The sequence below is a fragment of the Macaca nemestrina genome, chromosome 7 (assembly GCF_043159975.1).
Source record: "Macaca nemestrina isolate mMacNem1 chromosome 7, mMacNem.hap1, whole genome shotgun sequence".
NCBI classification, from domain to species: Eukaryota; Metazoa; Chordata; class Mammalia; order Primates; family Cercopithecidae; genus Macaca; species Macaca nemestrina.
Window position 1 is genome coordinate 154,536,735 of NC_092131.1, and position 23,736 is coordinate 154,560,470.

At 39.3% G+C, this 23,736-nt stretch overlaps 1 protein-coding gene and 1 long non-coding RNA gene across 5 annotated transcripts in view; one reads left to right on the plus strand and one right to left on the minus strand.

Annotated features, from left to right (window-relative positions):
• The window catches only part of LOC105490833 (semaphorin 6D), a 591,034-nt gene that overhangs the window by 165,561 nt on the left and 401,737 nt on the right, over positions 1–23,736 (minus strand). For 3 of the 4 annotated variants that reach the window (XM_011756854.3, XM_011756791.3, XM_071066902.1), the window contains one exon: positions 8,035–8,066. The exons of the other annotated variant lie outside the window; for it this stretch is intronic. The gene's annotated coding sequence lies outside the window, so the exon portion shown is untranslated. The remainder of the gene's footprint in view (positions 1–8,034; positions 8,067–23,736) is intronic. 4 annotated transcript variants of the gene reach the window in all.
• LOC105490830 (uncharacterized) lies at positions 3,588–9,747 on the plus strand. The gene is made up of 3 exons (XR_011606075.1): positions 3,588–3,650; positions 6,675–6,825; positions 9,613–9,747. It is a non-coding gene; the product is annotated as an uncharacterized lncRNA (long non-coding RNA).

A 23,736-nucleotide genomic window follows, 5' to 3' on the forward strand; every position in this document is an offset into this window, starting at 1 on the left:
GCTAGACAAAAGCAGAGTGTTCTGTAACAATTCTTTGAGTAAAATGTGTTAATGCTTATTTTTATATAATTTATAGTTTGGTCCTGTAGGAAATTATTGGAGGTTACAATGACATGCAAAGGTAAAAGGATTCAACATTACAAATGTTCATTTAATTGTACCAGAAACAAGGTGCTGAAAGTATGATTTAAATATATATACTTCAGATGAATAAAATACGGATTTTGGGCAGAAGGAGATTGAATTATTATTGAATTTGGATCTAGAGAAAATATTATATAAGGATTATATATACATATATGATTTACGCATAATATACTTTTATAAGTAATGACATATATATGTTCATACCCAAATATAGGAGGCGATTTGATGCTTATGAGTTCTTGAAACTGCTATTTAACCAGGAAGATAAATTATGAAGGGAATAATGAGGAAAAGCAAGAAAAGTAGCTATCCTCCACCGGATAATAGTTGGTAACTTTGCAATTTTAATGAAAATCTAGCAAATCAAGTATTGTATAACTGTTTTCTCCTCACCAAAAGAGGTAAGGAGGAAGCTCATTTTCTATTGTTGAAGTCTACAGATGAAAATTCCTCTGAAAGTAAAATCATCCCCAGTATATGTAATTAGTCTAGTTTTTGGTCATTAATAGTTCATTGAGGTTAATCTAGAAAATAGAATTGCCAGTGACAGAGGAGGAGGTAGAGAAGTTCATGAATCAGTAATCTATGGATTAAATATTTTTATATCTTTTAAATCATCTAAGTAAGTAAATTATCATCATGTTCCTTTAAGGAAATGGCAGAAAATTCAAGTCTACTCCCACTCAGCACACAAATAAACCATTCCATAATAATATTATCTTGACTGCAAAAAGAACGGTCTTTGTTTACATGTAAGCTGGAAAAATTTTAAATAATAATCTTGAGGGTGGAGAATATACAGCACTCTCTTAGGTCAAATTATGACCACAGTTATAACAGACAGTGCAAAAACCTTTGAAAGGGATAAGATAAGACAAAGAGAAATGACAGGAAAACAAAGTGGCCAGAGAAACGTTTGGCAGAAGCCCAGCATACTCCTGGCATCCTCTCCCTAGGCCTTTTGCCTGTCTGCAGAATTATCACTTATCTTCCACCAGCTTCTCTCTCTTTAAAGAAAGGCCAGTGTACTCCTTCCAATGCTTCATCAATACCTCACATGTCACAGAGTACAATGTAAATGGGCTACAAGCCCATATTTCATGGTTCTCCAAAGCAGCTTCTTCTCATAAGAACAAGGTTACACATTTGCAAGATTGATAAAACAGAGGACTGCATCTTCATTAGGCCTGTACTGTTAAATGAAAATATTTTCTTAGACACACTGGCACTTTTCCCTTCAAGCCAATAATGCTCTCCTTCTCAAACTGTGTGTTTGTTTGTTTTAAATAAAAGATAAGTAGATATTTACCTAGCATGATAGAGGAAATACACACCAACTGCTTGGTATAGTAGGCAAGTGGAAAGGGACAAGGATCCAGACGTTCTGAGTTACACGCTGCTGCCACCACTAGCTTGCTTTGTTACTGGAGACAGTCATTAATCTTGATGAACCTCCATTTGTCTATCCACAAATTGAGAAAGTAGGAAATTTCTAAGGTTGCTTGTTAGTTAAATGATCTGTGATCTAACCATATTGGTCAATTATAAAGTATCATGCCGGAAATAACATTTTATGGGTCAATTAGAGTATGTGGTAACTGACTGGGGAAGTTATATATGATTTTAATAAACTCCTTTTTAAAAAGAAATGTAAGTTCTACAAATCAGCTAAACATGTTCCTAGACCCTTGATCTCACCTTCACCAAAAGGTATCTGATGAGGTCCTTATCATAATTATCAAACAATTTTATCTGAGCCTTCTTAGGCTAGTTTCTAATTTGGCACAAGAAGGTTCAATGTAGATCATCTCCCTTGATTCTTGGGTTTTAAGGATGGGAAATCGGAGGTCATGGCACAATTCAGCAGCAGGAATGTTAGTGCAGCCCAGGTTCTGTGGTTTGGGCCAGGCAGCTCTCCATTGCCAGTTTGAATGGGACACATATACCATTTTCAGGCCTTGAGAATTCCTGTGAGAATTTCAAGCAAGTTTTTGTTTCAACAGCTCACATGTGCAAGGGCCACCAAGAGTTTAGTAATGTAAATAGATAACATATCATCATTTAGCCAAGGAATCACATTATGAGCATATTCAAACCACATTCAAGGGGACACCAAATTTCCTTGAAACATCTGTAGATAAAGGAAGAAAAATCATGGTGGATGTGCAGCCAGCCTCCAACATGGGCTCCAATGATTCCTGCCTCTTGGCATTCAAGTCCTTAAGCAGTTCCCGCCTACATTGTATCATAATTGGTCTTTGTGACCAAGAGAATACAGCAGAAGTGATGGCATGTCACTTCTGAAGCTAGGTCATAAAAGGTACTGGGGCTTTGTGATATAATAAGAAAGACATTCTATCTTTGTCCACAGTGCCTGGCACGGAACTCCTAAAGCCCTGGGAACCCCTGTTCCCTCAAACCCCTGGACCACCACACAGAGAACTATCTCCAGGCCTGGACTTCCCCTGACTTGGGGACAGCTTTATACTCAGATTTCTCTCTGTTTTCAACTGGACTATCTTCTGTACAACCCAGAGAGCCCCATTCAAGTGTTTTGAGGACTGGTCTCCAAGGGGGAAGGGGAGGAGGGATGCCATTTAGGGTTATAGATTCCCCAACTCTGCCAGCTCTAACTGGGCCCTGAGTCGCTACTATGTAAATTAAATCTACCCTGCACCACCCCTCTCTATAAAAAAAAGTAGTAGGGTGATAGGAGCATATGTGCTCTAATGAGGTAACTCTTAGCAGGCCTCTAGATAGCTTCAGGATGGAGGCAGGTCATCAGGAAGACCAAGCCTTGATTAGAAGCTTGAAACTTTCAGCCCCAACCCCCAACCTCCAGGGAGGGAAAAGGGATTAGAAATTGAGTTACTCATGAATGGTCACTGATGTAATTAATTGCGCTTATTTAATAAAACCTCCATAAAAGCCCCTAAACAATGGCAGTTTGGAAGAGCTTCCGGGTTGGTAAACACGTGGAGCTGCACATGGAGAGTGCATAGAAGCCCCCAACCCCCATACCTTCTGTGAATCTCTTCCATTTGGCTGTTCCTGAATTGTATCCTTTATAATAAACCTGTAATAGCAAGTAGAGTGCTTTCCTGAGTTCTGTGAGTAATTCTAGCAAATTACTGATCCTGGGCTGCCTGGTGGGGATCGGGGATGTGGTCAGGGAAATGTCTGAGTCAGGGAGGTGTTGTTCCCTGAAAGGTAGCCTAGACATTCCATTGGCAGTTGGCATCTGAAGTAGGAGCAGTCTTATGGGATTAAGCCCTTGACCCAGGGTGTCTGCACTAACTCTGGGAATTGGTATCAGAATTGAATAGAATTGTTGGACACCCAGTTGGTGTCTGAGCTGGCTGGTGTGAGTAAAAGCCTTTTGGATTTATTGCTTGTTCTCTTTTTCTATCTGATCCTTTCTCTCTGTCTCAGATCACTCATTGTGGAAGAAATCTGATGCCACATCTTGAGGACACTCAAGTGGCCTATGGAGAGGCGAACATGTAAGGAATTGAACCTCCTAGTAATAGTTAATGAGAAGCAGAGGGCTCTGCCAACAGCCATGTTAATGAGCCCTTGGGGAAGTGGACCCTGCACTCCCAGCCCTGCATTCAGATGGCTGAGGTACCAACATCTTAGATTTGCCTCCTGAGAGACCTTGCACAAAACCGCTCTCAGATTCCTGACCCTCAGAAAGTATGTGAGACAGCACATGCTTGTTTTAAGCTGTAAAATTTCAGGGATATTGGTTACACAGCAGTAGATAACTATTACAGTGAGGCCAGGCGCAGTGGCTCATGCCTGTAATCCCAGCACTTTGGGAGGCTGAGGCAGGCAGATCGCGAGGTCAGGAGATCGAGACCATCCTGGCTAACACAGTGAAACCTTGTCTCTACTAAAAATACAAACAAACAAACAAACAAAAAATTAGCCAGGCATGGTGGTGGTGGGCACCTGTAGTCCCAGCTACTCGGGAGGCTGAGGCAGGAGAATGGCATGAATCCGGGTGGCGGAGCTTGCAGTGAGCTGAGATCGCACCACTGCACTCCAGCAAACTATTACAGTGAATAATTCCTTATAGCCACTCCATTTTAAAGGCCTTGTCATAAAATCCACCAAGGATGGATCCTAGAGTTTTAAAAGAGAAAGAATCTAACAAATTACGCTCTGAATTTCAAACATAACAAATATTGTAACTATAGCATATATTGTATGTTAATGAAAATTCTGAATACTTAAAATAGTTAATTCAATCTCATAAGGTTTCAAGTTTCAAGATGTCTCCTGGACTATTTCTTCCACAATTTTAATTGAAGCTATTAGCATATCCCTGTTTAGTTTTCTTTAAATAAGTAGCGGAAGGATACCCACTTCTACCCCTAAGAAAAGAAATAGCTCAAGACTTTCCTGGCTCTATTTTTCTCTTAAGTTTATCTGACCGGATATATTCTAGAATCTTTTTAGGAATTGCATCCTGTAATAATAACAATTATGTGTTAAGGACTTTCTTTAAGTAAAGTTTTAGTCCACAAACTTGGATGTGCAAGGAATGTGTCTTTTCTTTATTTTTTAAAGTCAAATTAATTTGGTTTTTGATCTCTATCCTATCAGAAAGATAAGAAACTCAATCTCAGGCACTATGAGACTGCCTCCTCTCCATCTCCCAGGGTCAGGCCATGGTCTTAGTCATTGCCAAGAGCATCACAGTGGGCCTCTGCCTCTGGTTCCTACCTGGGCCTTTCTATGCTCATTATCTGATGCTGCAGCCTGACTTCTTCAAGACTAAGTTGGGCTGTATGCTTGCAATCGTGGGAGGAAAACAAAAGAGGGTATAAACACAATACAATGCCTCGACAAATCACTCTATCTCAGGGGGTCAGAAAATAAATTAAATGTTAGGAAAAACAGAAAAGAAGTAAGCAACATAGTGCCAGCCTTTAGGTTCTTAGACGCTCAAAAGGAAACAGAAAGAACAGAAACAACATACCAGGAAATAAAAGAGGGCATTTTAAGAAGTACCATTTAAATTGTAAGAGCTGCAGGAGTCAACAAAAGGAAGTAATTGGGGTGAGAGGGAGGGGACTTAATAATAATAATAATTATATATATTCCCTGAAATTTGTAAGGAATTTATAAAGTACAAGGGACTTTTTGCACATTCATAACTTCACCTTAGACACTCACAATGAAATTAAGTAAAATGGGGTTGGCAGGACAGATGGTAACATCTTCTTATTACAGATGAGGAACTCGGACTCAGCTAGCTTTGGTGACTTGTTGAGAAAGTCAGAACCAGTTAGTCGTGGAATATAAAATTGAGCTCGGCTCTCTTCCTACCTAGTCTTTTCTCCACTCCACTCCCACACTTCAGTGACATTTGCTTTCCTGAAGGAGGTAAGTTCTAAAGCAGGATTGGAAGTTCCTATAGGGACAAAGAGAAAAGGCAACCACGAGTGGCAAGGAGTGTGTGAAGAATGAAAAACACATAAGAAGAAATGGAGACAGGCAGAAGGTCCCAGCTACAGGACAGAAAAGCCAGGGTGTGGGCTTCTGAGAGATGATGCTGAGTGGTGAGTGGTGACTAAGGGAGCCATTGACATCAGATTGTAAATTCTCCCCTCCTACCCCCTGATGAAGAAGTTTATTTCCTATATCTCTTTATATATGAAAAACCATAAAGAAAACACCAGTATCTTCACATAGTGTATCATGTAATGAAAGCATATGCCATCTCACTTGGGCCCTTTATCAGTCTTAGTCACAGTGCCCAGTAGCGTTCCCACTTCTCATTCTCTGAGTTCTGTTATCCAAAGCTTATCCTCTTGCCTGGACTATAGAGACAGAGATGAAATCTTTGAGAAGTGCATCCTATCCACTTGTCATTATACCTCTGTAATTCTTAGTGATGTTCCACGTTACCTCCCACACTGACCCTGTGCAAACCAGTGCAAGAGTTTCAGGGGTAAGGGACTGTTATTTGAGCCAACTTCCTCCATCCTGCAAAGGCAGGGCTGGAGCTCAGGAGACGGTGTTTTGCATCGTTACAACTGGAACAAGATGAAAGGTCTCTGAAGGAATAATGAGATCCAGGCTTGATTCAGGACGAGAGGCCAGATGGGAACAGTAGAGCATTAGGATGTTATGATGCTGGGGTAACCTTTCCATAATGATGTTGTGTGGCCTGAAGTTTGATGCTGAGAATCTACAGTGATTTCTGGCTTAGAAATAAGAAATTGACCAGTAAATGAAAAAAAAAAAAAAAAACCAAAGCCTATCTATATCCAATCTCTCCCCACCAATCCCCTCTCCCAACATTGTTATCTATTTGTATACGCAACAGTATTTTAGCAAATGAAAATTCTCAAAATTCTAATCACATCCTTATCCCAAAGCCTGGATTTAATCAGAAAGCTTTATGGTGCTTCTGACTCAGTAGAGTTAGTTATCCTGTTTAATTGGATTGACGGTGACAATTGTAATTACCTTAGATGAGATTGCCTGTAATGTAATTATACTTCCTTCATCAGCATGAGCTGGACTTGTGGAATACATACAGATGATGCCTCCAATTACTCAGAGGTTAAGAAGAACATTATATTGCCTCACAAATCCTGTTTGTTACTGTATAGACTTGTAAAAATTATGGAAGAAACTGAAGGAATTACTCCTCTAAAGCAGGTTTGTGATCCAAATATGTTTCTGTTTCATAGAGTAAGATGACTACATTCCAGAACTATATTTTTGTTTAAATAAAAAATATATTTTAGGAACTCAGTATGGGGGTAGCAATAGTAAATCTGATATTTTATTATTATTTTGTTTCTGCTTATTATGTACAGTGACTGCATGTAAAAGACATTTTTAAAAAGCATACAATACATAATGAAGTTTAACTTGACTTTTTCCATGATCTGAAAACTTATAGTCTCTAGAATTAACATAGGAAATAACAGGAGATAACTTTAAAATACTAGTCTTTATGAGTAGATGGACCCATAATTAATATCTAGGAAGCCAGATGCTCTACTACAATGATAGCTTTCTCTATTTTCCAATTAACACATGGAGAACTTTAAAATTTTCAATTGGAAGCCCAGCCTCTCAACAGGACACGTCTGCCAAATGTATTGCAAACACATGTAGTTTAGGAGAAAAGGCACATACTACAAATCCACCCCAACCTTATTAGCTTTAGCATTGCTCTCATTAAAAATAGAGCTGCTTACAGGTTTTTCCTTCTGAAGCATATGAAACATAGAACTTGGAAATGTGCCCTTTTGAAAACTTATTCCTGTATTCACAAACCAGATGGTGCACATCAGATGCATTCTGATTTTCTAATGAAATAAAAAAGGATCTCTATTATGTTATTTAATATGATTAGCACATCTTCAATTGCTAATTTTTACAGATACTCCTGGAGAGTTAAACAACTTGGCGAATACTCTCCTGCTGGAGTTGGACAGGAAGGCCTCACCAAAGCTGAAAGGTTAGGGCTGTGCTGGGGGCACTTGGCTTTCTAATTCTTCCAAAATAGGCTTTGGAGAGGTGCAAGGCCTTGCCACAGCTGCTCACAAAGGAACCTTCTTCTGTCTTTGAACATCAGAGACAAAGAGTCTGCTGTATCATAAAAGGGCTGACTGGGCAAGAAAAAGATACACACATACACGCTGTCTCTCTCATTCTCTCTCTCTCAATTTCTGTTAAGTCCAGTACTTAGTCAAGCAATATTCATAGCATGCTCACATCACTAACATCACCAGTAAACTCTAATTCTGAGCACCATTTGAATGTCTCACTCATGACATACAGCAAAAACTTATCTAAAACCAATAACAATTTGCTGGATTTTGCCAACAAATTGGAGAATGGTATAATGTTGTTTACCTTGAAAAAGGTTGGCTTGTCTGGTCAAAAACCTGAAAAAAGAAAAGAAGAGAGAAATGGATTGATTTTTTCTATTACTTCTGACCTTTAAAACCACAATACTGAGTTAAACATAGTTGTGGTGTGCTTATTAATTTAGTAAATCTGATTGTCATTCTCTAATTTTATGTATCTCTTGCTTGAAGTAATAATGGCTTCAGCTAAGTTGGATTCTAACCTGAATCCAATTTCTCTATTGATTTCCACTATTAGTTAGGAATATGTTCAGCTGAGGAAAAGCATCCACCAGAAGACCAGAGTAAAACACCATGGTAGGCTAGACACTGTGCTTGTGAAACATCTGTTTTTTTTGTTGTTGTTGTTGCTGTTGTTGTTGTTAAACTTTTAAAACTGGAAGATCTCTGGTCAGCTATGTCTTATTTTATCTTCTTCTACAGATAAGAGAAACATTTCTTTGGGCTGAGACAGCTGTTTCATGAAATGCAACATCATATCTCATTTTTCTTCATGAACTTCTCTCATTTAACCATTAGGCTGGAACAACACATATTACCAATAGGTTCAGTCGTATAACACTCAGAACCTGGAAATAACAAGTTGGGAGTTTCAGATCCTACAAAATAAATCAGTTACTCCATCAATTCTATAATATAAGGCAAAGAATCTGAAAATTTAAGGAAGATACTTTGAACAACACTGTGCAAAAGCTATTGCTGAGTTAGGTATTCAGTTAAGCCAGACACCACGCCTGGTTCTCAGTTTGTTTTGCAAAAGCATTTATTCTACATTTTAAATATGCACATGTTCCAACTTGGGCTAGAAAGACTTAACTAAAAATAGAACCACTATCACCAAGTGATGCTATGGTTGACCAATACTCCAGGATTTGAAAAAAAAATTCCCCAAATGGTACAAATTCCCCAAATGCTACAAATTCCCTGGGAACTGGAAGCTTTTCCTCTCCTTAAGGTGAAAGTCTGCTTCTCCTCTTGGTGTTTCGCCATTAAAAAAAGAAAGTATTTAGCAAACAACTAGCAGATCCATCAAAAGGTTAGGATTCTTTTTATTTTAGTGCTCTTTCTTAATGGGCAAAAATTGATTGATTAGTTCACCTGGAATGTTCTTAGCCTTAGGGCAGAAAAAGAGCTTTGTATGCATTAGTGGACTGGATTTATAAAAGAAAAAAGTCCACATTCAAGAATACAGAGAACTTCAAAAATAGAAGAAAAAAGAAAAAAGAAAAACAAGGTCTGGAAGCATATTAAAATTTTTGTATTCATTAAAAATCAAATGACTGTGTTTTTAGTTGTATTGAGTTATCCTATGTGTACTGGATCTTTGCCTTAGCTCCAAATGTACTCGTATTATCTCTAAATCCATTTGGATAGTTTATACAGTGAACCCTGGAATCACCTTTGTTTCTCCAAACTCCATCTACTTTTTGAGAAAAAAAAAAAAGCTTAAGGCAGATCTTTCCCCATTAGATCTCCAACCTCTCTGTTGCTCCCTTCCCCCACTTGTTGGTGAAACTACTTTCTGGAAGAGGCTTTTCTTAGGTGAAGTTTGTTTACCTTTCAGACAAGACAAGGGGTGAAACAGAGGAGCAGCGACCTCCTTGCCATTGGTTAGAATGAAGTGAGGGGAGCTACCAGAACGCAGAGGTATTAATCTCCTGTTACTCTGATGTTACTTCAGACCCTCGTCTACTATTTATTTGGCTATACTCCCAGCACAGTGATTTACATCTTGGAGGAAGTGGTATTTAAATGTGTGTGCATGAGATTCTGTTGGGGAGTTTGTTAACAATGCAGATTCCTGAGCTCTAGCCTGCTCTATGAAATCTGCGTCCCTAGAGGATTAGCACCCAGGAATGTTCATCGATAAGCTTTTCCAGCGAGTATGATTTGGTAGGTGGTCTCACGACCACATTTTTGGAAACAGACTTAGGATGACGTGAAAAGTGACGTCAGGCTGTGCTAAGTGCCAAGCCTTGAGTGGAAAGGTGTTTTAAGCCGCTATCTTATCTCAGAATACATACTCAATAAATATTTAAATCTGAGAAAACCAGTATTTAATATATAAGTAAAATCTGTTTATTATTTGCTATTGTTTTTCTTTATCGTTTCCAAACAGATATCTGATCTGCCTTAAGCATTATTTGCCTTGGTGATCTGTCAATTACTGAAAAAGGGAGAAAGCTTAGGTGATATACACTCTAATTAATGTGGCCCTCATATACTGTTTAAGTAAGTAATAGAATCCTTACCACTTATAGCTGGAAAGACTTTTTAAAAATGTAGCCCAAGCTTTTTAATTTTTTCAGGTGCAGATGCTTTAATGCAGAGAGATGAACTAACGTAGGAATTATTTTGTACAGGGGGGTGATCTGAAATATTAATGGGCTATTTCAACCATCAGCTTGAATAATTCAAAGGTGTCTGCTTAATTTTTGTGCTTTCCCAGCTCATATGAAAACATCCACAAAGAGAACTATGTAAGTAAATACAATTAATCCTAATCAATCATGTACTGTCTTGGATTTCCCTAGAACCAAAACACTGAAATGGACACATGACATCCTGCTGGTCCTAATTCTCCACCAATTCATGAAACACTTCATGCTTTGCTTGGGACAGCACGAACCTTTCAACCTCCAATTATATTAATATTTTGAAGGCACTGAAGTGCCCAAATATGTGACATGAAGTCCTTGAGTGTGGAATGGCCTTTTCCAATAGACATACAGTTTGCATAAATGGAAGTGAACACAATATTATCACCCCTTGAGATTTCCTGGTTTTGGAACAAAGAGGTGGTGATGCTGGATGCTTTACAGTATAATCTCCTTTTAGAGATTCTTAGTGCACAACATTATAAATTCAGAGTTCTTTTGAAATAAAGAAAAATGTTACCTTTATTTCATCCATCATTTTAAAAAGTTATTTACCCTAGGAAACACTGAACAGAGTGATCTTTTTTAAACTTAGTTTTTTAAATTTAATTTTATTTTTTGACACATTATAATTGCATAGAATTATGGGGTACACAGTGATGTTATTTTATATATTTTTTATATATATATATATATACACACACACACACACACACACACGAATGATGTGGAATGATTGAAACAAGCTAATTTCATATCCATCAACTTAAATAGTTATCATTTATTCCTGCTGTCTAACTGCAACTTTCTGCCCTTTGACCGACATCTTTCTCATTCCCCAAACTCCCCACCTCAGCCTCCAGTAATCACTAATCTACTCTTTGCTTCTATGTATTTTATTATTTTAGACTCCATATATAAGTGAGAACATGTAATTGTTCTCCTTACGTTCTTGGTCTGTTTCACTTAACATAACGTCCTCTAGGTTCACTCATGTTGCCTCAAAAAACAGATTTTCTTCATTATTAAGGCTGTGTAGTATTCCATTGTGTATATATTTCCCTTTTTCTTTATCCATTCATCCCTGGGTTGATAATTAAGTTATTTCCACATCTTGGACACTGTAAATAATGCTGTAATGAACATGAGAGTGTAGCTATCTCTTCAAAATACTAATTTTAAGTCCTAGACTACCTACCCAGTAGTGGAATTGCTGGACCATATTGTTGTTTTGCTTTTAGTTTTTTGAGGAATCTCCACACAGTTTTCCATAACGGCTGTACTCATTTACATTTTCACCAGCAGCGTACAAAGATTTTCTTTTCTCCCATCCTTACCAATATTTGTTATCTTGCATCGTTTTTTTAATAATAGCCATTATGACAGGTGGGAAGTAATAATCTCATCATTTCCCTAATGATTACTGATGTTGAGCATTTTTTCATATATCTGTTGCCCATTTTTAAATTGAGTTATTTATTTTTTTGCTATTGAGTTTTTGAGTTCTTACATATTTTGGATATTAACCCCTTCTCAGAGGTATTGCTTGCAAATATTTTCTCTTACCCTGTAGGTTTTCTCTTCACTCTGTTGTTTTCTTGCTATGGAGAAGATTTTTAGTCTGATGTAATGCCTTTTGTCTATTTTTTGTTTTGTTTTCTTGAGCTTTTTGGGTCAAATTAAAAAAATAATTGCCCAAACCAATGTTGCGTAGTTTTCTTCTCCTACATTTTCTTCTAGTTAGTTTTACAGTTTCAGAACTTACATTTGAGCCCTTAAACCATTTTGATTTTATTTTTGTATGTGGAGAGAGATATGGGTCTAATTTCATTCTTTTGCATGTGGATATCCAGTTTTCCCAACACTCTTTATTAAAGCCACTGTCCCTTACCGATTATGTTCTTGGCACTTTTGTTAAAAATTAATAGTTCATTGATGTGTGAGTTCATTTCTGGGTTCACTATTCTGTTCTATTGGTTGTGTCTATTTTTATGCCAGTATAATGTTATTCTATGTACTATAGCTTTGTAATATAGTTTAAAGTCAAATAGTGTGATGCCTCCAGCTTTGTTTTTCCTGCTCAAGTTTGCTTTGGTTATTTGGTGTCTTTGCAATACCATATAAATTTTAAGATTTTATTTTCTATTTCTGTGAAAAAATGGCATTGCAATATTTATAGTAATTGCTTCAAATCTGTATACTGCTTTGAGTAGTATGCACATTTTGGCAATATTAATTTTTCCAAGACATGCAGACAGAATATATTTCCATGTATTTGTATCTTCTCCAATTTCTTTTATCAATGTTTTATAGTTTTCATTGTAGAGATCTTTCATCTCTTTGGTTAAATGTATTCCTAGGTATTTTAGTTTTTGTAGCTATTGTGAATAAAATTTTTAAATTTCTGTTGTGGATAATTTGTTGTTAGTGTATAGAAATACTACTGCTTTTTGTTTGTTGATTTTGTATCCTGCAACTTTACTGTATTTGTTTTTCAGTTCCAACAGTTTTTTTTTTGATAGGGTGTTTAGGGTTTTCTATACATAAGATCATGTCAGCAAACAGCAACAATTTCACCACTTTCTTTCTTACTTAGATGCCTTTTATTTATTACTCTTGCTCAATTACTCTGGCAAGGACCTCTAATATTATATTATATTGAATAGAAGTGGTTAAAGTGGGCATCTTTGTGTTGTTCCTGATCTTCAGAATTATATGCCCATAAATTGGATAACTAGAAGAAATGGGCAAACCATAGACACATACAATTTACCAACACTGAATCAAGAAAACATTTAAAATCTAAAAATATGAATAATAAGGAGATGGAATCAATAATAAAATTTTCTCCCGTCAAAGAAAAGCCCAGGACTTGATGACTTCATGGGTGAATTCTAACAAACATTTAAAGAATAACTAATACCAATTTTTCTCAAGTGTTCCCTAAAAATTAAAGAAAAAGGAGTACTTTGGAACTCTTTTCATGAGGCCAGCATTACTCTGATACCAAAGCCAGACAAGGACATTACAATAAAAGAAAATTACAGGCCAATATCCCTGATGAATATCGATTCAAAACATCCTCAACAACAACAAGAATACTAGTAAACTGAATTCAACAGCATATTAAAAGTATGATTCACCATGATCAAGTAGAATTTATCCTAGGGATGCAAGGATGGTTCAACATATGTGAATCTATAGATGTGAAATATCATATTAGCAAAATGAAGGACAAAAACCATATGCTCATCTCATCAGATGCAGAAAAAGCATTTGATGAAAAATTCAACTTGCTTTCATAATAAAAACTCTCAACAAACTAGGTATGGAAGGAATGTACCTCAATACAATAAAGGCCATATATAACAACCCTACAGCTGACATTAACCTCAATGGTGAAAAGTTGATTTTTAAAATAAATGTGATTTTTGTCTCTTTTTTACTGGACCATCATTTGATTCCTATTGGAAAAGCCCAAAACTCTGCAATGAAGATCACAGGGTCTTTCAACATCTGGAACCTATCTTTCTTCTCAATTAGCCCCTCACCTGGATATCTCCCAGATTCCAGCAAAACTGAACACTGTTTCCAGGATCCACCACACCACTTCAGCCTCCATGCCTTTACATGTACCATTACCCTTGCTTGGAATGCCTGTGTTCAAACTCCTCTACAAACAAATACACACATACCCTCAGACACCATTCTTCCAGCCTTTTCACCTGACAAATATCTGCTCCTCCTTCAAAATCTACTCCAAACACTATTTCTGTGGGGCCTTTCTAAATCTTCCCAAACTTGGTTACTTCCTTCCTTGTGCTCCCATTTTGGTTATTTCTAACTATTCTAGAATACTCTTCAAACTATAAATTATACTTTTCTGTGTAAAGGTCCACCTCCCTCATTAGAGTGGGAGCTTCTTGGAAGCGGGTACTGCCACTTACTTAATAAACATTCAATGCCTACTCTGTTCTGGGAAGTTCATATCCTGAAGTATAGGTCCTGGAACAGTGAGTGTGAGTATCTGATAGGTACCCAATAATGGCTGATTTAGCATAAATAACTGAATGTCTCCTGCAAATTCTCTCAGTGATATAATGATTGTCATGAACTACCTGCTTACAATTTACCTGCAGGTGTCCCTGAGAAACACACATGGAGGTGACTTAGTTGTTAGTAAGGTGATGGGTATGCTAATTTCAGAAATAAGAAATCATTTTCAGAATAACTACTGGCCTTTAAAGAGCAAAAAGAAAAGGACACAAAGGAAAAGGAGGAGGACAAGAAAACCAACCAAACCTGGGACCAGGGCAAAAGAAATGAACTTTCTCTTCTTAAAGCAAGAAATTTGTTTGTACCTAGGGAAGATGAGAATAATGAGTTCTATAATAGTGATTTCAGTTCTGTAGATAAACAAATATTATCTTTCATAGTGTTTAAGCCTTGATAGCATCTGCCCCTCTTGCTGCACAGGAGATGGGAATTATGTTGTCTATGCACTGATGAATTAAAACTACCTCAGGCATTGTCAACTGTGATGACACTTGATACGGTTTGGATCTGTGTCCCCACCCAAATTTCCTGTGAAATTGTAATCCCCAGTGTTGGAGATGGGGGTCTGGCAGGAGGTGACTGGCTCATGAAGGTGGATCCTTCATGAATGGTTTAGCAACATCCACTTGGTGGTATTCTTGTGACAAGGGTTCTCATGCGATCTGCTTGTTTAAGTGTGTAGCACCACACCCCCCTATTTCTTGCTTCCACTCCAGCCATGTGATGCGCCTACTCCCCCTTCCGCCATGATTATAAGTTTCCTGAGGCCTCCTCTGAAGTGGAACAGATGTCGGCATCATGCTTCCTGTACATCCTGTGGAATAATGAGCCAATTAAACCTCTTTTCTTTATAAATTACCCAGTCTCAGGTATTTCTTTACAGCAATGTAAAAACAGACTAACATACTACTTCACCCTGGAATCATCTTCTTCAAATTTTTAAAGAAGGGAGAATGTCTTGGTGTTTGAAGCTTTTTTTTTTTTTTTTTCCTGATTATTTAAGTCTTTCCAGGCAATTGTCCAAACCCAAGGACTTTAGTTTAAAGTCTTCATTTTTAGAAATTTTCATGTAATTCTCTGTTTGGATTGATGGTATAGTTTTTTTTTTTTTTTTGAGATGGAGTTTCGCTCTGTTGCCCAGGCTGGAGTGCAGTGGTGCAATCTCTGCTCACTGCAAGCTCTGCCCCCCGGGTTCACGCCATTCTCCTGCCTCAGCCTCCCAAGTAGCTGGGACTACAGGCACCCACCCAGCAGCCGGCTGATTTTTTTTGTATTTTCAGTGGAGACGGGGTTTCACCGTGTTAGCCAGGATGGTCTCAATCTCCTGACCTTGTGATCCACCCACCTCAGCCTCCCAAAGTGCTGGGATTACAGGTGTGAGCCACCATGCCCAGCCAGATCTTTTTTTGACTAATCATGAGACAAAAAGTAATGAATGCTTCTGAAATTCCAGACCAAGTTAGAGTCAAGGACACTTCACAGAGAAGAGTGGTACTGCTGTGGCTCTCAGGAAGAGATGAAAAGGCACATCTGTCTTTGTATGATCTGTACTGTGCCAAGACCTAGCTTTGTTTATTCCATTAGTGAATGCGTTCTGGAAGGTTATGTTCATTATGGCACTTTGTCACTAATCTGATAAGAAAAACAATTAACGTGATTGCCAACACTCTTACTTTTCATAATGAGCAAAGCAATATATATGCAGTTATGATGAATAATCATTGGATGGCATGTATTATGGACTACAGTTAGAATTCATTTGTCAATTACAGAGCTACTACACAATGCAAATAAAAATTCCACAATCTTTTCATAATTTTCATGAAGGGCCCTTCTAGATGCAAATTTTTATTTATGCAATTTTCATAGGATGCAATTTGACATGGTCTCCGTCTCTAAACCAAGGGGTTTGTTGTAAACACTATTTAGCTTGCAAATACAGTTAAATGACTAATCACAGAAACTCACTCCATGATCATTGACAAAAATGGCCACACCTAACACAACCGAAGTTAACACTGAGGAAAATGGGTCTGCCTCTCACCCACACCCAGGCAATCAATCACAGCAAAATGAACTAAATATGACTGTTTTCTAGGATGAGATACAATTAATCTGTGCAGTCTGAGTCAGAAAAATTCATATGTTAGGTACTGTTTTCCCACATTAAATACAGTAGTATGCTACAAAGGGAAACGTGGAAGGACTGGTTCACAAAGACAGAGTAAGGCATTCTCTAAGTATGTTTAGATGAGATGTTTGAACTATTTTTCACATTGTTCTTCCCTTCTCTTGTGGCCTACGAAATATGAAGACATTGATTTTTAATGAAATGTACTTATGAAACAGTGATCATATTTTCCCAGCTTCCATTACCTTGATTTCAGAAATAACATCTAGTTCGCTGACTGCTGGAGACCTAGATTAGGGCTGGAAAACTCAGGAAATGTCAACAAGAATGCCACTGACAGCAGGAAACAACCGCTCCCCCAGGATTTCACTCTCATTCCCCTTTCCAAAATTTATCATTTAACAATGACAGATGTTGGGGTCTTGTGGTGTATGTTATCGTAGTTAGCTCTCTCCCCCATTCTTCACTGTGGCTCTTTCCAAACATCACTCTCCCCAAGCTCTCTCTCCTACCACACTTCTTTCTTACCAGTGTCAGCACATAACTTTGTTTCTTCAGACACAGAGACACTAGATGCCAGTACATGAGAATTCTCTCAACATCCTGAAGCTGCTGTACCCACTCCCATATGTCACTCTCCATCCACACATTTGTTGTGTCTCTATCCATCCTCATCTGCTTCTCTCCTGATACAATGAAACAGGTGTTTTTCCTGCAGTCTCGGGCTTAAACCACTAATTAAATTCTGGAGCCTATCCTCTCATAGCCCCTCTCTCACTGTGTAACTTTTGAGGTTAGGTCAATGGAGTCTTGTTCCTTCCACTTGGGTCTTCTGGAACACTTGCTCTGGGGGAAGCTAGCTGCCACGTAAAAAAGTCCAACACACCTGGTCACGTGGAAAGGCTGCAAGAAGCAAGAGAACAATGTCCAGCCAGGCCCCAGGAGTTCCTATCATCCACGATGAAGCACCTGTCATATGGAGAAGCCTCTGGACACATAGCCCCATAGAACCTTCAATTGTGCTACTGGGTTGGATGTTTGTGTTCCTCCAAATTTAATGTTGAAACTGAATCCCCAATCCAACAATATTAAGAGACGGGGCCTTCAGGAGATAAGTAGGTTATGAGAGCTCCATGTCATGAATGGGGTTAGTGCCCTGATATAGTAAAAGAACAAGAGGGAGTCTGTTAGTCGCTTTTGCCCTTGCTTTCCTCCCACCTCACGAGGATGCAGCAACACAGTGCCATTTATGAAGCAGGGAGAAAGTCCTCACCTGCACCTGTTGGTACCTTGACCTTGAACTTCTCTACATCTACAACTGTGAGAAATAAATTTCTATTGCTTATGGATTACCCGGCCTAAGGGCTTTGGTTATAGCACCAGGAATGGACTAAGAATTTAACTCCAGCCCAAGTCAAGATCTGACTGCAATTGTATGAGAGATTCTGTACTAGTCCCCTAGGGATTCCATATCAAGTACCACAAACTGGGTGGCTCACAAAGAAGAAATTTATTTCCTCACAGTTTCTGAGGTGAGAAGTCCGAAATCAAGGTGTTGGCAGGGCCACGCTCCCTCTGAAGTCTGGGTAGAATCCTTCCTTTGCCTTTTCCTAGTTTCTGGTGGTGGCCATCGATCCTTGGTATTCCTTGGACTACAGTGGCATCGGTCTGAGCTCTGCCTCTGTCATCACATGGCATTCTCTCTATGTGTCTCCTTCCTCTTCTTACCAGGATGCCAGTCATATGGTATTTACAGCCCATCATACTCCATTATGACTTCACATTAGATAATTCTATCTACAAAGATCCTATTTCTTTTTTATGTATTAATTTATTATTTATTTTTTATTATACTTTAAGTTCTAGGGTACATGTGCACAACTTGCAGGTTTGATACGTAGGCACGCATGTGCCAAGTTGGTTTGCTGCACTCATCAACTCATCATTTACATTAGGTATTTCTCCTAAAGCTATCCCTTCCCCAGCCCCCCACTCCCTGACAGGCCCTGGTGTGTGATGTTCCCTGCCCTGTGTCCAAGTGATCTCATTTTTCAACTCCCGCCTATGAGTGAAAACATGTGGTGTTTGGTGTTCTGTCCTTGTGATAGTTTGCTGAGAATGATGGTTTCCAGCTTCATCCATGTCCCTGAAAAGGACATGAACTCATCCTTTTTTGTGGCTGCATAGTATTCCATGGCATATATGTGCCACATTTTCTTAATCCAGTCTATCATTGATGGATATTTGGGTTGGTTCCAAGTCTTTGCTATTGTGAATAGTGCTGTAATAAACATACATGTGCATGTGTACAGAGACCCTATTTCTAAATAAGGCCAAATTCTGAGGCAACAGGGGTTAGGACTTCAACATATCTTTTGGAGGAAAACAATTCAGCCCAAAACAGACCCCAATCTACAACCGTCTAACTGAACCCAATCAACCCATGAAACTCTAAAAGATAATAATAAATGGAGGTTTTAAGCCACTAAGTTTTAGGGTGGATTGTCCCATAGCTATAGATAACCAAAATGCCTTTCTTTACTCAAATCTACTCAACCTACTACAGTTTGGCTTTTGCCAACATACTCTACTGACACTACTCTTGTTAGGCCACCAGTGACTGTCTTGGTGTTCAATCCAGTGGATGAGTTGCTGTTCTACAGGGATCCCTCTACCTCTGTGCCTTCCTAAAGTCCACTGAAATGACCAAGGAAATATGTATGCAAGAATAAATTCACTAAATCCCTACAAAGCAAAGAAAGTGGACATCAGCAGACCGGAAACTTGGAGTATTTTTTAAAGATGGAAAGTGGGTAGGATTGGATGGAAAGAGGAAGAGAAACATGGTCAAGGAGCCCATGGCTCAGCAGGCCAAGGAGAGGACCACTGGGAGGGCAAGCACTTGCTTTGTCAGTAGGGTCCAGGGGAGAGCTCACACTAGGAGTCAGCAGGGGCTGGAGCAGGATCAGGAGGCTCTGCCAGAGTCAGAGCCAGGCTCTCTGGTTCTGCCCCGTCTCCCTGACCATGCAGAGCGTGGGGGAGACATGCCCCCTTACCTACATTTATTAGAAAAAAATAGCACCGTATCTGGGAAGAAACATGAAAGTATTTCCCATCCATGTACCCCTTCTTGCCACCAGAATGGAGGTGGTATGGTGGGAGTGGTGCCCTCTGCTGTCTAGCCATGCACACACCCTGAAGGAAGCCTGCTGGGAGGGGACCCTCGTGTGACTCAGCCGGCATATCCACTCATGGTTTAACCACTCACAGTGGAGGGCTGCTCAGAACATGAAACACCTTTCATTCAGTGTTTCTCAACCTCAGTACTATTGACACTTGATGCTGGATAATCCTTATTGTGGGGGTCTGTTCTGTGCACCGTAGGATGTTTAGCAACATCCTTAGCTTCTACCCATTAGATGCCATTAGTATGCACCCTCCCCACTGTGACAGGTGTGGCAACCAAAAACGTCTCCAGGCATTGCCAAGTGTGCCCCTGGCAGAGAAACTGCCCCTGATTGCGAACCACTGCTTTTCATTCATGACTGACAAACCCTCTCTTTGGCTCTTTGCTTATTACTAAGGCACTACAAAACTCAGTCCTCTAGGAAATACTAGTCATGTCTACGTGTAACTGCCTTCTAAACCCCTACTCCCACTCTCTAAATTCTTCCAGGGACTTTACTTTTTCCTTCACAGACGGAGCCACAATGGAGACTCACACTTTGAGACAACATCCAGATGGCTGGTCTTCAAACTGCAATTGCAAATGCCTGCAAGGGAGGCTCTCTGTAGCTCAAATTTGTGATTTGTGGTTTCAGGTATATCCAGTTCTTGTGCTAATTCAAAACTTTTCTCTGAGTAGTGACTCTTTTTGTACAGAGTCTGAGGAGCACGGCTTACAAAAGAGGAAAGGCAGGAGCGGGCAGCTGAAAGGCTAATACCAGGGATTCAACTTTGCTGAAGTCAGTCTAATCTACTCTCTAAAGGATAGAGGTTGAACAAGCTAAAATTCTGCCCCCTAGACAAATGGCCTTGCTGGAGTTTCACTGAAGTTAATTACCCCTCTGAAAAGGCAATGTCTCTGCAGAGGAAGGATAGTGGGGCAGGAAATCTTGGAGAGTGAGAGGACAGACATGACTGGGGTCATGGCTGGAGTCCTTTGTGGGATCCTTTGGGCTGGCCAACTCTCATTAGAGGGACTAGGAGTGTATATGGGATAGGGCGTGGGAGGGAGCCAGAGAGCAGAGGCCCTTTCTGCTCAGGCTTTTTATGAGTGTCAGGGGAATTTCTTCATTAGTTAGGCATCCAGTTATCTTTCCTCTGTGTTTTCCTATGTTGCACACATGCAACTTCTCAGCTACTCTTTTCAGAGAGATGGCAACTGTCTGAACAAACCAATGTTCCCATCTCAATTCTCATTTAGCTACAACAGTGAGCTCACCTGACAATGCAAATGGAGAAAGGGGAGGAGATTCAGGCATTCTAGTATTTACTGAAATCCGAAATGTCAAAGTGACATCTCAATAAAAAAGAAAGAAAGAAAGAAAGAAAGGAAGAAAGAAAAAGGAAAAAATGTTTTTATTGCTCCAGCAATCAGCAAACTCTAGCCCTGACACCTGTTTTTATAAATAGAGTTTCACTGGAACACCACTATATTCATATAGTCTATGGCTGCTTACAAAGACATAGCTGTGATAAAGGATGTATGGCCCTCACAGCCTAAAATATTGACTAGGTTGTCCTTTAGAGAAAACGTTTGCCAGCCCTGGCTTCGGATCACTGAAGGCAGAATTTATTTTGCACCATATGTAGTGGACTTGTATTTCTTATCTGTGCTATAGCTAACCCTAAAGAAATTGTAAGGGTTTCAACATAAGACTGACAGTTGTAGAAGATATGTATAGATTCAGGGCTTCTTTATTTTCCAACGAATCATGCTCTTCAGAGAGGTCTGAAATGCTGTGGGACCAGAGACTAGTTTGGACCCTCCAGTCAGCAGAAATGTAAGATGGAACCACGGCACACAAGACAAGGGACTATCTGAATGGAAGAAGTGTAGAGGAGGTGATGGGACCACTTTGAAACCCAGGACAGAGCCATGACGGGTGGGGTGAGGTAGGGCAGAGGGGGCCTTACATGGTCCTCCTGTACTCCCAGCCAGCCTGCCTCCTTCAGCTTTGCTCCTCCCATGCCAGGGAAGCTCCTCCAGCCCCAGGAAGAGGCTTCCTCCAGTGGGTTGGGCCCATCAATGAATGCTGAAGCTCCTTCTTCCCGTCCATCTGCTGCTCCTATACTACAATAACTCTTCTCTCTCCCCAAACCCAGACTCCCTGGAGACTTCAGCCTCTAGCCTACCCTTTGGCAGCCTTCCCAGCCCACTGGAAACACCCTGGGGAGAAGAGAGCTGAAGACAAACACAGGCAGGTCTTGTAAAACAAACAAACAAACAAACAAACAAAAAACAAACAAACAAAAAACCTGTCAAATTTCATTTGGAAAATCTTACCTTACATTTAAATGCAGTTCTAGCAAAAAATAAGTAGCAAAACAGTTTTTTTTTTTTTAACAGATGGACGGCTGCAGGGTGGGGTCGGGGGTGGAACTTGTGAATACGTTCTACAGGATTTTTCCTCGAAGATAATTCATTTAATTCCACAAATCACTGTTACTATGAGCCAGCTGTTGGGGCTTGAGGGGCACTTTACTCATAGAACTCCATTGTAAAATGCTGTTGGTTTCCCAAAGTAAAATCTTCTGTATACAATGATAGGATATGAGACCATTTGGATACTGTAACCACCATTTATTTGCATTTTTGTAATACATCATAGCAAACAAAGCACTATGAAAGAGAGGACCATATTTGGTCTTTCTAGCCAATCTAAGAAGTAGAGAAAAAGTTACAGCTCTGTAAAAATAAGTTAATTAAGGCTCACTGAAGTTAGCTGCCTTGCCCAACCAAGACTGCCCTACAGTACAAAAAAGACATGAAGCAAGACCATGATTTCTGAGTTCTTGGCATTTTCCCTGGCATCCTTGATGTATCTTCTAAATTACAGTGCTGGCTCTCATCTTCCAATAGGCCCCTATCACCTCTTGTAGGAAGTCCCTAAATTCCACTGCCTGCGAAGCACTGTTTGTACACTAAATAAGGGATACATCACGAAAACACATCTAAGAGGCCATAATAAATAGCATGTAATGGAACTCATTTAAAAGGCACTTTTTGTCATTTTTATACATAATAAATATTAAAAGTAAGTATCTATTATTATTTAAGTGTAGAAAGACTTGCTCATTTTAAAAGGCTGAGAAACAGCAAATTAACGGGTTTATTGAAGTGAGTATTACAGAATTTGAAGGAACCATAGTGGTCTTGGGTACGAATGTAACCCCGAACAAATGGTCCCCCCCAGTCCCATCCCTCCTTTAAAAAGCCAGTTAATCATAATAACTCTTTGGAGAGAGGCTGTGTGTCTGCGCCTGATGGTTAGGGCCGCAGGCTGGCGCCAGACAAATCTGAGCAAGTTTCTAAACTTTTCTCAACGCGAGCTTTGGCATATATAAAACAGTACTTGCTTATGGGGTTGCTGTAGGAATTGAAAAGGATAATGCATTTTAAAAAATTACTTAGCCCAGTGCATAGCACATAGTAAATGAGGGAACATTTTTTGTTATTGTTATCAATAATATTATTGACATAAATAATGTGTTTGGCCTTGCCCCCAGATCAGTCAGTACTCTCCTAATTTCTGTGAAAAGATGCTGCTTGGCTGAGCTATTGGAGGCCTGCAGAAACTTGTTATGGAAAAGGTGGCCTGTCTTTCTCTTATTTCTTGCTACAGAGTGTCCTTGCCTCTATTAAGCTAGCAACAAGCCCCAGGCAATATTACCTTTTCAAGAAGAGGATAGGCTCCCACATTGGGGCTGTCAGAGAGAATTTGGGACATGAGAGCCGTTTAAATAAATCAGACCTGACAAATCTGATTTACAGATTAAAATAATGTTGTGATACTTACCAACAGTATATATAGCAAGTTAAGACACCACCGACAGGCAGACATTGATTGCCTATTTTAATCAACTGGTATAATTTAGGTACCACTAGAAGCAAAATGCT